The 15,786-nt window shown below is 39.4% G+C and overlaps 1 protein-coding gene across 5 annotated transcripts in view; it reads left to right on the top strand.

Annotated features, from left to right (window-relative positions):
• disp1 (dispatched homolog 1 (Drosophila)) overlaps positions 1–15,786 on the top strand; it is an 85,855-nt gene that overhangs the window by 5,659 nt on the left and 64,410 nt on the right. For all 5 annotated transcript variants that reach the window (XM_034162891.1, XM_034162896.1, XM_034162892.1 and 2 more), the window contains one exon: positions 3,763–3,846. The gene's annotated coding sequence lies outside the window, so the exon portion shown is untranslated. The remainder of the gene's footprint in view (positions 1–3,762; positions 3,847–15,786) is intronic.

Here is a 15,786-nt window from a genome sequence, read left to right as displayed (position 1 = left end):
GAAGCCGCCGCTCTTTAGCCAGCTGTTTTGCTCTGTTAGCTGGCTAGCAGCTAACATCAATTAGCCCGTAAACAGTTTTGGGTCGACTTGGCCTTAAAATGATGCTACAAATCAAGCGTTTCGAGCTGTCGTTGTACTAGTTCTGGTTCACGAGTTTGTGTGAAGAAACGTTAGCGTTTCGCCTGTAATTTAACGTAGCTTTAAGGCCGACCTGATTTATATAGCGTTTCATTTGGCTAACACATTCTAAAGTTTTCTAGCCATAAACGTTCACGTTATACATTTTGGTAAGTAGCCACTCAAATCTGATATATTTAAGTTTTTGTGGGTTGTTGCAGAATTGCCTACCGTTTGAGTTGTTAAGTAGCTATTATTTAGAATCGTATAGAAAAACCTTGTGATGTAAATATGTAGTACTGGTAAATTTTGCAGTAACTGAATTACACTGACAGCAAAATCTGGCCATATGTTAGCATACCATTAAAAAAAATTGCTTTGATTGTAATTCCGTTAGTGTGAAATTAATCGGTGAGTGGGTCTGCAAAACTACTGCCTTTTCCTCCCTGAAATTTGGGGTCCGGTTAGACACAAGCGATCAGCAATTGGCCTCCTATTTGGGGCCATGATGGCATCAAGCAGAGGTGGGATGAAGTCACCATCAAGTCAATCTCAAGTCATGAATCAGCAAGTTCCAAGTTAAGTCTCAAGTCATAATGACCACCAATTCTTTGCAAGCAGACTTGAGACTTGACTTGGGACTTCCAGATTGATGACTTGACAATGACTTCGTCCCACCTCTGGCATCAAGTGACCATAAAATGTAGAAGTACAGGCCTGTCAAGTTACATGTGTTGCCTTGTTGTTACTCTCAAAGTCCCAGTGTTCGCTGTCACTTTTATAGTAGTATAGCTCAGAGACAAGATACGTAGTGGCTATTGATACAGTACTGTATTCCATCACTTTGTATGGTATCCAGAACGAAGCCGCTATGAATATTGTAAGATAAAGATGGATATCATGGAGTCAAAGCTGTACAGAAGGCGTACAATTAATTTCAAGCTCTAAAGGTAGGTTAGGTGAGTTGGGGTTAGACTTTGGGTAACAGGATAACAGTGGGTGCTGTGCTAACAGCAGTTGACGGTTTGCGTGCAATACCATATCAGTAACAACAGCCTACAGTGTGTTCAAACAACCCAGCAGGCAACCAGTTGCCATCAGTATCATCAAAACCATATGAAGCCATCAGTGTTATCACTTGGTGGATACCCTGATTAGAATGAGATCTCTGGACTGAGGTGTTTGGCGATGCTCATGTCTTTGCAGTAGAGTGAAGGGTCTTTCGGATTTCAGTGCTTCCCCTCTGTAATTGTGAGACTTGGATCTTTGTTTCTAACTCTCTTTGGCGGATACTTGGCTATCGGGAGGATTTTGTGCCAAATACAACCCCTGGCAATAATTATGGAATCACCAGCCTCGGAGGATGTTCATTCAGTTGTTTAATTTTGTAGAAAAAAAGCAGATCACAGACATGACACCAAACTAAAGTCATTTCAAATGGCAACTTTCTGGCTTTAAGAAACACTATAAGAAATCAGGAAAAAAAATTGTGGCAGTCAGTAACTGTTACGTTTTTAGACCAAGCAGAGGGAAAAATATGGACTCACTCAGTTCTGAGGAATAAATTATGGAATCACCCTGTAAATTTTCATCCCCAAAACTAACACCTGCATCAAATCAGAACTGCATCTCAAAAGGAGTGATCACACCTTGGAGAGCTGTTGCACCAAGTGGACTGACATGAATCATGGCTCCAACACGAGAGATGTCAATTGAAACAAAGGAGAGGATTATCAAACTCTTAAAAGAGGGTAAATCATCATGCAATGTTGCAAAAGATGTTGGTTGTTCACAGTCAGCTGTGTGTAAACTCTGGACCAAGTACAAACAACATGGGAAGGTTGTTAAAGGCAAACATACTGGTCGACGAAGGAAGACATCAAAGCGTCAAGACAGAAAACTTAAAGCAATATGTCTCAAAAATCGAAAATGCACAACAAAACAAATGAGGAACGAATGGGAGGAAACTGGAGTCAACGTCTGTGACCGAACTGTAAGAAACCGCCTAAAGGAAATGGGATTTACATACAGAAAAGCTAAACGAAAGCCATCATTAACACCTAAACAGAAAAAAACAAGGTTACAATGGGCTAAGGAAAAGCAATCGTGGACTGTGGATGACTGGATGAAAGTCATATTCAGTGATGAATCTCGAATCTGCATTGGGCAAGGTGATGATAATATGGGGCTGCATGTCAGGTAAAGGCACTGGGGAGATGGCTGTCATTACATCATCAATAAAAGCACAAGTTTACGTAGATATTTTGGACACTTTTCTTATCCCATCAATTGAAAGGATGTTTGGGAATGATGAAATCATTTTTCAAGATGATAATGCATCGTGCCATAGCGCAAAAACTGTGAAAACATTCCTTGCAAAAAGACACACAGGGTCAATATCATGGCCTGTAAATAGTCCGGAGCGTAATCCAATTGAAAATCTTTGGTGGAAGTTGAAGAAAATGGTCCATGACAAGGCTCCAACCTGCAAAACTGATCTGGCAACAGCAATCAGAGAAAGTTGGAGCCAGATTGATGAAGAGTACTGTTTGTCACTCATTAAGTCCATGCCTCAGAGACTGCAAGCTGTTATAAAAGCCAGAGGTGGTGCAACAAAATACTAGTGATGTCTTGGATCGTTCTTTTGTTTTTCATGATTCCATAATTTTTTCCTCAGAATTGAGTGATTCCATATTTTTTTTTTCCCTCTGCTTGGTCTAAAAAAGTAACCGTTACTGACTGCCACAATTTTTTTTCCTGATTTCTTATAGTGTTTCTTAAAGCCAGAAAGTTGCCATTTGAAATGACTTTAGTTTTGTGTCATGTCTGTGATCTGCTTTTTTTCTACAAAATTAAACAACTGAATGAACATCCTCCGAGGCCGGTGATTCCATAATTTTTGCCAGGGGTTGTAAATGGTGATTTTGGGCTAATTTATTCTATATTTACTTCCATAGATCTATTTGTGCATTTCCATACATCCACTGCGCACAGGCTCGGATGCTTCCCACATCATATATGGGTTTGGTCGATGAAGTTGCAGTCATGCATCTACTGCAAAAGAGACAAAAATCATAGGTAGCAGTGTAGACAAATGTGGTATGTAAGGTCCAATGAATACTTCAATGCAAGATTATGTATATAAAATTCTCATCTTAAATATTCTGCCCTTGTGAACTGGCCTAATTGTGTCTTGTTGCAGAGGGTTGTTTCCTCACAATTTTTTTTTTTTTCTACACTGCTTCTGTAATTTCTGGTGACACTACACCATTTTTATCCTATCATAAACTTTCGGAAAACACAAATACAGATTAGATGAATGCAGAGTGCCCTGTCCATATGAGTATTCATATTTAAAGTTGAGCATTTATGAGCCTTTAGGGAGATTTTGATGAGGTGTACCACTTGATGATGATACCAGATCAAGACAAACTGTGTGACTGTAATAAGGATTAGTTCAATGGAGAGGACTTTTTTTTTTTGTATACAAGCAAGTACCTTCAGCTTTTGCTTTGTTTTCACTTGGGGTTGCATATAATATGACAAGACTTTTATGACAATAAGACGTTTTGTGGGAGAAGTAGAATCTGCTGGGATTTGTTTTGGTGAACATTTCTTAGTATTTTAATAAGTATCTCTTATCAGGGTTTCGTGGAGGCTGGTGGAAGAGATCGCATCACTGTTGGAAACAAGGCAACATAAACTCAGTGGTCCTCCCAGAAATTCACTGTAAGTGCTATGATGTCATAACGGCACCCAGACTCACACCTGCACCAATACGCACAGGTTTAAATGGCCAAAACTCAAATGATGTGCTTCGGTTAAATGCTTTAAACTGTCATACACAATGTATTTGCAGCTGTGACAGAGCTTTTAAGGTACATAATCCTTGGTGAAATGACACTGTAGTTAGTAGAGTTAAGCCGAAATTGCCACTAGATGGCAGTGTAGTGCTTCTCATTCCGCAATGCCATTATGTGGCTGATGCCATTCAGATGGGATGCCCTACTCTGCTTTCACATTTGGTCTTGCCAATCCTTAAAACTTCTTTTTTTCAAACAGAAGAGCATGTCAACATAGAGCCCCATTGAAAGATGTACCCAAGTAAGCATCAGTACAGTTGGGCCCTTTCTTATCTAATTTATCTGTAATCTAAAGGGATGCATATCGTTATTTTTGCCTTGCTTGTCATTAACCCCACGTTAAAGTTTTTACAAGTGGAAAGCACCCTCACATCACTTGTTAATTAACAAAAAGCTGCAGTAATTTTGATGTAGAGTAATAAAAATGCCAAGCATTTTTGAGCTTGTTTTGATCCTCAGTCATCATTGTAATCCCAGTTCCATCAGTCTACCTATCCTGACCCAACCCTACCTTTTGAAATAGGGTCTTCAGTCGTAATCATAGGTTTATCTTAACCTTCCAGGACTGTGACCATTCTCACTTCACTTACTCTACCTTTTGAAATAGGATCCTCAGTCATAATAATAACTCGAACCCTGTCCTTAAACCTGTTCCTATCCAACCTTACCTTCCAAAATAAGATCTTTGGCTGTAATTGTAAACCTAACCCTACCTGACTGTGACCATCATCAGTTGACCTAGCCTACTTTTGAAATGGGATCCTTGTTCATGATCATAACCCTGTCCGTACTCAACCCTACCTTCCAAAATAGGACCCAAGGTTGTCATCGTAAACATATCCCGACCCAACCCTACCATCCAAGATAAGATCTTTGGCTGTAAAAATAAGCCTAGCCCTAGTCTTGACCCAAATCTCTATCCAAACCCAGTCTTACATCTGGAGGATTGGGTTGGGATAAGTCATAGTCTAAACAGAATTTTAATGTTTCAGGTCGACATCGACTGACAGGATCCTCCAGTGATTGTTCAAATAATCGATTATGACTGAGAATCTTGATCAGTTTCAGTGAAGTTGCTGGTGGTGCTGAATGTAACGGGATCAAACATTTTCAAAATGTCACTGTGATCTGGCAAAATGTAATTGAAAATTTCACAAATTCCAGAAGATTGACGACGCAGCAGCGGACAACCGATAATTAAAAGGGCCATTAGTTGCTGCTGTGACCTAGCGCCTGTCCTCAGAGCAGGTATTAATTCACTGTCTGCAGTTTAACTGCAGTTGTCTGGCACACAGATCACACAGTTCCACAGAGCTGTACTGGAATAAAACGTGAGCCACTCGAAGGTCTGCTTCTCTCAATCTCTCGCTGCCAACCACCATCATGTCTGTCTATCACCCCACCCCCTTTTTTTTTTTTCTCTGTCTTTCTCTGAATCCCTCCATCCTGGCCTCTAAGCCTGTATGAACAACTGGCCAAGACAGCTGGCTGCAGCAGCTGCCTGTCATTTAATTTTTGGCACATCTCCATCTGGACAGTTTTCCAAAGTGTTATCTGCTGTAAGCTGCACTTTCTTTTTTTTTTTTTTTCTTTTTTTTTTGTTTCTAAATTGGTCTTTATTCTGCATTCAAAGCAACATTAGCTGAGCTGTAAGCTTAAACCTAGTTCACAAATCTGCTGTGATATACTTTGAGAATAAATGTTGGCAGCATTTATCCATTCAGCACCTGTTATTTTATCTTATTGGGGATTTGTGGTAATATCTGTTAATCCCACTGGTTGCTAAATGAATTCCATGTGTCATCTGTTTAAAAAAGAAGAAGAAGCCGTGACTGAATCATCTTTTGTCCATCTGTGAATAGATAACATGTTGTAGTCATTCCTGATGGTTACTGCTGGTACTAAATTATAGCAAATGTTTTTTCCCTGTGCTGTGTGCGAGTAACGTCTCAGGAGTTATTTATTATTTATTTATGTTTGTGCCTGCATTTATGCTCAGTTATTGTTATCACCCTTATAAATCTGAGCAGCTGTGGCTCACCTGGTACAGCTTAATGTCCCAAATTTGGTGGTTTGATCCGTTGATCTTCCTCTGCCTTGCATGTTTGCTCTCTTGCTATATTTGTGTGTGTGTGTGAGACAGTCATTGGGAAATGCTTTTCTCTGATTGCAACTACAGTTTTTTTAAGTGCTGCGGAAAGGATGCTAGAAGGAGGCAGTGGGTGGTTGCAATTTGACATAAAAATAGAATGCAAAACTCTCTCAACTACAGTTGTTAGTCATTGCAAGAGTATTTTTTTTTTTTTCAGTAATTCTGCATGGACTGAAAGCCCAGATCTCTCCAGTAAATCTGTAGACATTGTGTCAAACTGGAGTTGTACAGTTGAATCAGGAAATGACAGAACGACCTGAGAAGCGTCGTAACTGTATCTGTTGTGCTACAAGGTGTAGCTCCTGCTTGTCCTCTGTGGGGTGCTACAGGGTTCATCGTGCTTGCTCTGCAGTGCCACTGGAGGTGTGACTGTGCACATGCTGCCTATAATTCAGCGTGGCATTGCTTTCTTTGATGCTGCTGTATGACTGAGGTGGGTCTTGTGGACCACTTTGCTGCTGCATGCCTTTTTCCACAATGTGCAGGTATTTACTATAAAATGGGTATTCTAGCAGATATGTTGCAGTGTAACTTCAAGTCTTTGGCTTTTGTTGATCTGTTGACTAGAATAACCTCTTTCAAAACATTTTGAGATATTAATAAACAAATTGATCAATAATCCAAATTATTTTCTGTTGAAATCTTCCTTCAGTGTGTCGCCTCAGCAGGTGTAGTTTATGATACTGGCCCATGTTCAGCTTGTTGGATAGGAATAAAATTGGAACTACGTTCACATTTTGAGTGTTACTGAACCACGGGCAATTCTATTGGTGATATTTTCTTGATTCTAGCATTGATTTGCTTGTAGATTGACCTGGTGGCAAAATGAAACATCAGCAGCAGACCAAAGCGGGGATCCTGCCTTGTCATTTTGCAGACCATCCATCACATCAGCTCCTCTGACTGTGTCTTCAGGGAGCTTGTAATTGAAAGCAGCCTGCCCGATAGGCTCGCTTCCTTTTAGTTCCTCGTCTTTAGATGAGAGAAATCGATAGCGCCTGTTGTTGCTCACAGAGCATATGTGAAGTATTAGAGGGTCTGTCTGCGACACTCTGCTTTCAGCTATTTGACCTGGAGAGGGCCCTGTGTGGGAAGAATTGCTCAGCGAGACAACAGTTCTTTCTGTTTTCTGCTTCCACCGGGCCCAGAGGCTAGCCGTAACCCTGACTGCATCACAGCTGTCACTGTTTGTATATTTGATATACTGACGGATGCTGAAAAGGAACAGGTGATGCGTATTAGTGCCACTATTTTATTCCTCTCCCTACACAAATATGCCAACTGCAGTCAATAGAGCTGTCAGAGTGTATCCGTGGAATATATGGCAATCTGAATTTTAAATTGGGCTCTGCTACACACCATTACCTTGAGAGTTTTCCCGAGGAAAAAGAAGAGGCACAGAAAGGTGGGGGGAAATGAATTAATGTGGTTCAGGTGGACTGACCCCAAAGTGGGGTCAGAAAAGTAGGAATGTCTTTGATCGTCAGCAGTTTCCGACCGTCTGCCTCTTTTTGTGGCATGTCTGTATTGAGTTTTTACACACATCAAAGACAGATGGAAATTTTTCATATCTGATGGTGTGGTTCATATTTTAGTAAGTAGTGGATATTATTTTTGAAACTGATTTCCATATCGTTATTTATTCACATATATAAATGTTGCAGTACTGTATCTACAGTAATGTTTAGAATAATAGTAGTGCTATGTGACTAAAAAGATTAATCCAGGTTTTGAGTATATTTCTTATTGTTACATGGGAAACACGGTACCAGTAGATTCAGTAGATTCTCACAAATCCAACAAGACCAAGCAGTCATGATATGCACACTCTTAAGGCTATGAAATTGGGCTATTAGTAAAAAAAAAAAGTATAAAAGGGGGTCTTCACAATAATAGTAGCATCTGCTGTTGACGCTACAAACTCAAAACTATTATGTTCAAACTGCTTTTTTAGCAATCCTGTGAATCATTAAACTAGTATTTAGTTGTATAACCACAGTTTTTCATGATTTCTTCACATCTGCGAGGCATTAATTTTGTTGGTTTGGAACCATGATTTTGCTTGTTTACAAGTGTGCTTGGGGTCATTGTCTTATTGAAACACCCATTTCACGGGCATGTCCTCTTCAGCGTAAGGAAACATGACCTCTTCAAGTATTTTGACATATCCAAACTGATCCATGATACCTGGTATGCGATATATAGGCCCAACACCATAGTAGGAGAAACATGCCCATATCATGATGCTTGCACCACCATGCTTCACTGTCTTCACTGTGAACTGTGGCTTGAATTCAGAGTTTGGGGGTCGTCTCACAAACTGTCTGTGGCCCTTGGACCCAAAAAGAACAATTTTACTCTCATCAGTCTACAAAATATTCCTCCATTTCTCTTTAGTCCAGTTGATGTGTTCTTTGGCAAATTGTAACCTCTTCTGCACGTCTTTTATTTAACAGAGGGACTTTGCGGGGGATTCTTGCAAATAAATTAGCTTCACACAGGTGTCAAAGGTCTCACAGCACTTACAGGTAACTCCAGACTGTCTTTGATCATCCTGTAGCTTATCAATGGGTGAGCCTTTGCCATTCTGGTTATTCTTCTATCCACTTTGATGGTTGTTTTCCGTTTTCTTCCACGCGTCTCTTTTTTTTTTTCCTTTCCATTTTACAGCATTGGAGATCATTGTAGATGAACAGCCTATAATTTTTTGCACCTGCGTATAAGTTTTCCCCTCTCCAATTAACTTTTTTTTATCAAACTACACTGTTCTTCTGAACAATGTCTTGAACGTCCCATTTTCCTCAGGCTTTCAAAGAGAAAAGCATGTTCAACAGGTGCTGACTTCATCCTTAAATAGGGGACACCTGATTCACACCTGTTTGTTCCACAAAATTGACGAACTCACTGACTGAATGCCACACTACTATTATTGTGAACACCCCATTTTCTACTTTTTTTTTTTACTAATAGCCCAATTTCATATCCTTAATAGTGTGCATATCATGAATGCTTGGTCTTGTTGGATTTGTGAGAATCTACTGCATCTACTGGTACCTTGTTTCCCATGTAACAATAACAAATATACTCAAAACCTAGATTAATCTTTTTAGTCACATAGCACTACTATTATTCTGTAGTAAAAGTCTAAAAAACTAAATGTGAGAGCTGCATCCAACACATACTTTGTCAGTGTTTATCAGTTGTTGTGATAAACTGTTGGACAATATCAAATGTATCACATCTTAAAGTTTACGAGAGCCCACAGCAATACACAAATGTGCCTTTTTTTTTTTGGGTGACGTCAAAAATGAAAATGATGGTCGATTTATAGTATTAGGAAACAGAACAAATACTCATATTTCAAAAGATAAAAACAATCAAAGTTAGACATTTTACTGCCCCCCCCCCCCCGCACCAAAAAAAAAAACAAAAAACAAAAATTGTAACAAATGTATAGTTTATATTTTTTATTATTATTATTTTTTTTTTATTAAGTAAAGTCTTGGGCTCCTAACAATTTATTTTAATGGATGGGTGTGTTATCTTAATGGATTAACATATCAAATATGTTTTGATTAATTAACAGTTGTTTTTTCATTAATCCGTTGATTGATTTCTGCTAATCGTAATTTCTGCCAGTAACCTTATATTTAAACATTTTGTGATATATATATATATATATATATATATATATATATATATATATATATATATATATATATATATATATATATATATATATATATATATATATATAAAATTCCCAACACAAAAAGGATATAAAGTTCCAAAAAGAGGGGGGACAGAAGAAGTATCCAACTAATGTGATAGCCACATCTGTTTTGGACAATGTTTCTTTCAGTTGCCTCAAACATCAGCAGTTTCTGATGGCTTGTGATTGGTATGTTTTGACATTTGAAAAGTTATAGTTGAAGTTGACCTCTGTGTAAAATGGCTATAGATTATTTACAGAAATATTTCATCTTTTTGAGAGAGGCAGTTCACCTTAAAACAAAAAAAAATTATTAAAAGGAATCCTAGTTTAGTCCAAAAAAGTTACTGCCAGAATGCTGGTATGATGGTCCTCTATTAAAAATGTTCACCATTATTTCCTCTCGATTGACAGGTTAAATGAGTAACTATTTAATGCCTTCAGTGTTTCGATGGACACATTTTAACCTTTGCTCTGCTCAGGCCTGCAGACCTCTGTTTGGCTTCCTTTACCTCATCACTCATGGTTTCTGTGTGTGAGATGGTTTTCACTGGCCATGTATTTACCCTTGGTTGAAGCTCTTCAGACAAATCTCCACAGACAGGGCCCACATTCCCCCCACAGAGACCAGCCTCATTAGGTTTTGTTGCACAGACTGGAGCACGTTGACTAGCTGAGAGAGCAGCGCCTTCCCTCCCAGGGACACATGCTCCTTGCTGTGTCTTGACCCTGGAGCACTGGGCCTTGTCGAATCATATTTGGCTGATATTCATTCCAAACAGAGACTGGTTACGCTTGGAACAACCTGATGTTCCTTTACGGAGGTCTGAATGCAAATCTGATTTGAAGATTTTAATCAACTGAAAGCTGATTCATGCAACAGAAAGATGATGTTACTGTCATGGGGCACTGTTTCGTAAATACCACATACTGATGCCATTAAGACACTAATTTAGTGAATTCAGGAACAAAATGTGGTGGTGGTTGGAGTTTTTTTCCGCCACCATGAACAACATTGCTCCCTCAAATCACAGATGCTGATGCTAAATACACGCGAGTGAGGTGCAGCAGCTTTGAACATGACTCCATATTAGTGTTGTCATGTTGTTTATCATCTGTGTTGCCTGAATGCATAGATTTGTGCATGCAGGGGAGGTGATGGTCTAGTGGGCTTGAGTCCAGAAGATCATGGGTTCAAATCCCCACCTGACTGGAAAATCACTAAGGTGGCAAGGCCTTTAATCCCCTATTGCTCCCGGTGTGTAGTGAGCGCCTTGTATGGCAACACCCTGACATTGGGGTGAATGTGAGGCATAATTGTAAAGCGCTTTGAGCGTCTGATGCAGATGGAAAAGCGGTATATAAATGCAGTCCATTTACCATTTGTCTGTGTGTGCACCAGACACAGAGAGTGGAAACTGAGACATGGGTCTTTCAGACACTTTTTGGTAATGGACAGTTGAGACTGAAGAGTGCAGGTTGTGATTTTTAGGATATCAGGATTTAGAGGATGCAAGCGAGTGCAGGGCATAAAACGGACCACCGTGTTGAGTAGAGAGACGCAATGAGACCTGCACCTGGCGGTGTGCTGGTTTAATGTCAATGATGGGACCTATAATATGTAATGACAGTGGTGCATCACTTGTTCCAATGTAAACAGGGTGTGTCTTGCCACCTGTGGTGTTCCCAAAACAGAATAAGATTAGGAAGAACCTGTTATTATAGGTTAATGGGTGTGTTTGGAGAAATTATGGCCAGTTACATCAGGTCTTGGTAATCATGTTGGGTGTTCTCAACCAATGATGTACTCACCATGATTTAACAGTGAAACTGGGCCAAGAGTGTAATCCATGGGAGAGTTTCTTGAGTAGAAATGAATAGCCTTTTCCGAACCTGACTATTTCCCCATTTAATTTAACAATTTAAGATCACCTAATTATCGTGGACTTCTAATCTGTTGTTCAGTTAGTCCTGATTGTATTCAGCCACATCATGTTGGTTGTTGTAGCCACAGGCCTGCTTCTGCTTCTGTCAAAGGTGTCCCTGTGCTTTATGAAGGGTCTATTGAAAATATTTAAATTGAGTCATAGTGTGCCTTTTATAACATGAAGGTGAAGCTGAAGTATAATGGAAAAACATGCAATTGTATTTTTAGCAACATGTCCAGCTGCCTTTATATTGGTTGGTTGTCACTTGTTTGGGGTCTTTTCATGTTTGAGTTTCAGAAATGATGCCATCGTATTTCAAGGAGTACCATCATGTTGGGCTGTGAAACCTTCTTTTACATTATACAAAAATAACCTATTTTCATATGCATAACTTTTAAACTTTTTTTGTCAGACTGCAGCCATACGTGAACACAACTCACAAAATAATGATTTTTACATTTGAAATGTCTGATTGAAGAAACAAAGTTTAAAAATCAAAGTGTAATGTGCCATGTTTTGGTGGAGCTGACCAACAGCTGAAGTCATTAACTATTGAGGTGCCGCCAGATTAAAAAAAAATATATATAAAAATGCATACTCACAAAAAAATTTCACCTTTGAAGTTGAGTTAATGTTATGATCAGTAGTTGATTACACCCATGAAAGTACACCATTAACCTTTTCTAAACTAGTTGAGATAAATTCACTTATTGTCAACAAAGTCCAAGAAATAGCATGTTTCTATTCATACTTATAAGAATTATAGTTGGATGCAAAAAATAAATAAATAAAACCTTGATTTGACAGTTTATCAGCACATTGTAGTCATTGCATTGCAGCTCGGCCTACCCAGTTTCTGTCTCTTGGCCTTTCGTCATCTCTCTTTCTTGCTTTGACCTCCAACTTTTAACTCCCACCACCTTCCTGTTTCTTCCACTATGGACAATATAAAAAGAAACACTGTGAAAACGTGCTCTCTGTCAGCTCATTAGTGTTGAATGGTGAAAGGACTCGCCTCCAGAGGAAGCAGCTTGAGTAATGCTGGACATATGGAATATGTAACTCACACCATGTATGGCTCCCCGTCTCAACACCTAGCATCTGGTTTCCAGTAGACGTTTCTCAGCCACTTACCTTAGCATAGCTTCATCAAACATCAGTTCAGTTAAAACATGGAATTTAATTAGGATCTTTTTATTTATTTGTATTTATTTATTTATTTACCAAAAAGAAATAAAGTTTAAAGCCAACAGTAGTGGAAAAATCAGGAATTTTTGTCAGGTTACACCAATTACCTCCTCCTTTACCATAAAATTTAAATAAAATCCCTTTGTTTACACACACATACAGTGGTAATCACATAACCTCACAGGCCTCGTATGTGGTTGGAGCTAATAATCTTGAGAACTCTTCTTGTAGCACTTGTGCTGTAAAAATGAGGCTAAGAGACTTGCTAAAATCCTGATCCCACTGGTATTTTAACAACAATTTGTTTGTGAATGTCACTTTATTTATAGTAGAGAAGCTTAAATCTTCAACTGGACTGGGTTGCTTGACGCGAGGACATTTTGCTTCAAATCGCAGAAGCTTCCTCAGCTAAAATTCTTGCTCTGGTAGTCTGACTTCTGTCTTGACTCTTGTAGAGACGAATAACAGAAGCCACAAAAGCTGGAGTTTTAAACCTAACCAGACCCCTCCTACCAAGAGGCAGACTGCTATAGGCTAGTGACTAAACAATTGCTCTAATTAGCACCTATTGTGCTCTAGTAGCACCATCCTAATGACAGGGCAGCTGTCCCTCCTAATGATGGGACTGATGCCTCTCTTGATGGCTCGCCTGACGACTCTCCTGATGATGTGAATGACTCATTGACTCACAGAAACGTCACTTTATGTAATATTTGCGTCATGTATGGTTGTGTCATATCATTGGCTGGGATTAACTCAACATGGTTAAATATTTGCTGGAACAGTATGTGGGAATTTCATACTGATCCTTGACCTCTCAATTTTGCGCTGACACTTAATCACAAACCCTCTTGATACGGCTCATCTCAGACAGCTGACGTGAACAATGTTTTTTTAAAAAGGATGCTGTATAATAAGACTGAAACGTAGTTCCTTGTAGGTTGTGCAGCTCTTGGTATGTGGGTGTGTATGACTTGTCATTTTAAATGGTAACCAAATATATTGACATTTTGCTGAACTACAGAGTCACACACTTGTACAGAAAACTGTACATCAAAATGTGATTGAGGCAAGTCCTCAAAGCTTTTGTTAATTGAAATAAAGAATATGTCACTCTATGCTATTATAGTGACTTCATTTCTATTTGTGAAGGGTGCAGCCGACAACATGGCATCGAAGTATGCCATTAATACACTTATCAACTTTAGTTCCCACTAGTGCCTTTAAATCGTGATACAGCTTGAAGTTATACGGGTGTGGTTGGGTGCAAAGCTGTAAAGTGGATATCATCTATCACGAGAAACTTTTTTTCACGCACAAGCAAATGCATTGAAAGAGTTTGAAAATCCACAGACTTGACGTTTGAGGATGATGAGTTAATATGATCAGTGGCTGATTACACCCTTGAGTGCCATAGAACAGAAATACTCCTCATGCCGTGCACCATTGACCTTTTCTAAACTAGCTGACCGGACAAGTCCGAATTCCTGTAATCCTTCACGCCAAATTGCACTTTCACTGCTTAATCATTGCTGTCACTTTCCCTGTTGTCTTTCCTCCCACTTGGTAGATGCAGTCAGTCTTTTCACAAGTCAATAAAATAATATGCAGCTGGTCGGTGACAAAAAAAAGCACATCTTGTGTTCATACAAGATTTCCATCCAAACTTGGAAGGTTCTGTATGAAGTCCTTTCATATTACTCGCTCTTCAGCTTATGTTTTGACCGATTTAGATTTTTAGGTAGACTTTCTGTCCTAAAAATGGTAAAATCTTTCTAAAACTTGGTGCAGTCAACCTGTTGGTGAACTATGCAGGGTGGTGCATGTTGAAACTGGTGCCATTAGGCATTCAGTTAATACAATGTCTGCATTATTTGACTTAACACTTTCCTCAGAGTTCCTCTGTTCCCTTTGGCTGTTCTGGGAAGCATTAGAGACCCATAATACCTGAGCATGCTCAGAGAAAGAGAAGCTGTGTAGATGGAAAACTGGACCTCTGTGATCACAGATGGAGAACTTGTTCATCCACAGTCCTACAAAATAAATCTTTTCCACAGTTGGCTTCTTTACCACTGCCAGAACATTGATGCTTTCAAATACTGATGGCTTTACTCAGCTTTAGTGAACTGCAGTTGTCTGGATGACCATTTTTATTGTGGCGTTACTCACAAAACTGTGGAAAGATGACCCTGAGAACGACACACTGTACTTGTTCATTAATGCATAATTTTCAGTTTGTTGAAATTGAGGGCAGCTGTTTAAATAGATAATTTAACTCTGAGCAACAATAAGCGATACAATAGTAAGATGGCAGAGAAAACTCTTGTGACCACATCCACAGCATATCTGACTCATCCTGTGCCATGGATGGCAACTGCTCACGTAGACAACTGGTCCATCCCCACTTCCAAAAAGGTAGACATCTATCTGTCTCAGCTGGGTGAAATGTGGGCATCCTCTTGGCCTTTTCCAGTTGCTGGGGGTCCTCTGTGTGGAGGGACCAGTGCACCGGTTCATGCTCATTGAAATGTGTTGCATGGCCTTAGTGTCATTACTGCACTATGCAAGTATTACACTTCATCCCAGTCTCCTTAAATAACGTTTTATTTGACATAGTCAGTCCATTGGTGCCCAGGGTTCCTCCAGAGAGAAGTATTACAAGACACATCCAGTTTTCATTTGTTGGTGTCCAGGTCTCACAATCATACAGTAAAACTGGCAGCACCAGGATCCAAATGACTTGGACCTTCATTCTCGTGTAAAGGTATCATCATTATCAAACAACTCTGTCTGGCAACCACATGACTAAGAGTCTTGTTTTTGGAG

Source organism: Thalassophryne amazonica, chromosome 21 (assembly GCF_902500255.1).
Source record: "Thalassophryne amazonica chromosome 21, fThaAma1.1, whole genome shotgun sequence".
NCBI classification, from domain to species: domain Eukaryota; kingdom Metazoa; phylum Chordata; class Actinopteri; order Batrachoidiformes; family Batrachoididae; genus Thalassophryne; species Thalassophryne amazonica.
Note: the sequence above shows the minus strand (reverse complement) of the source record. Positions and strands in the feature narration are given on the sequence as shown.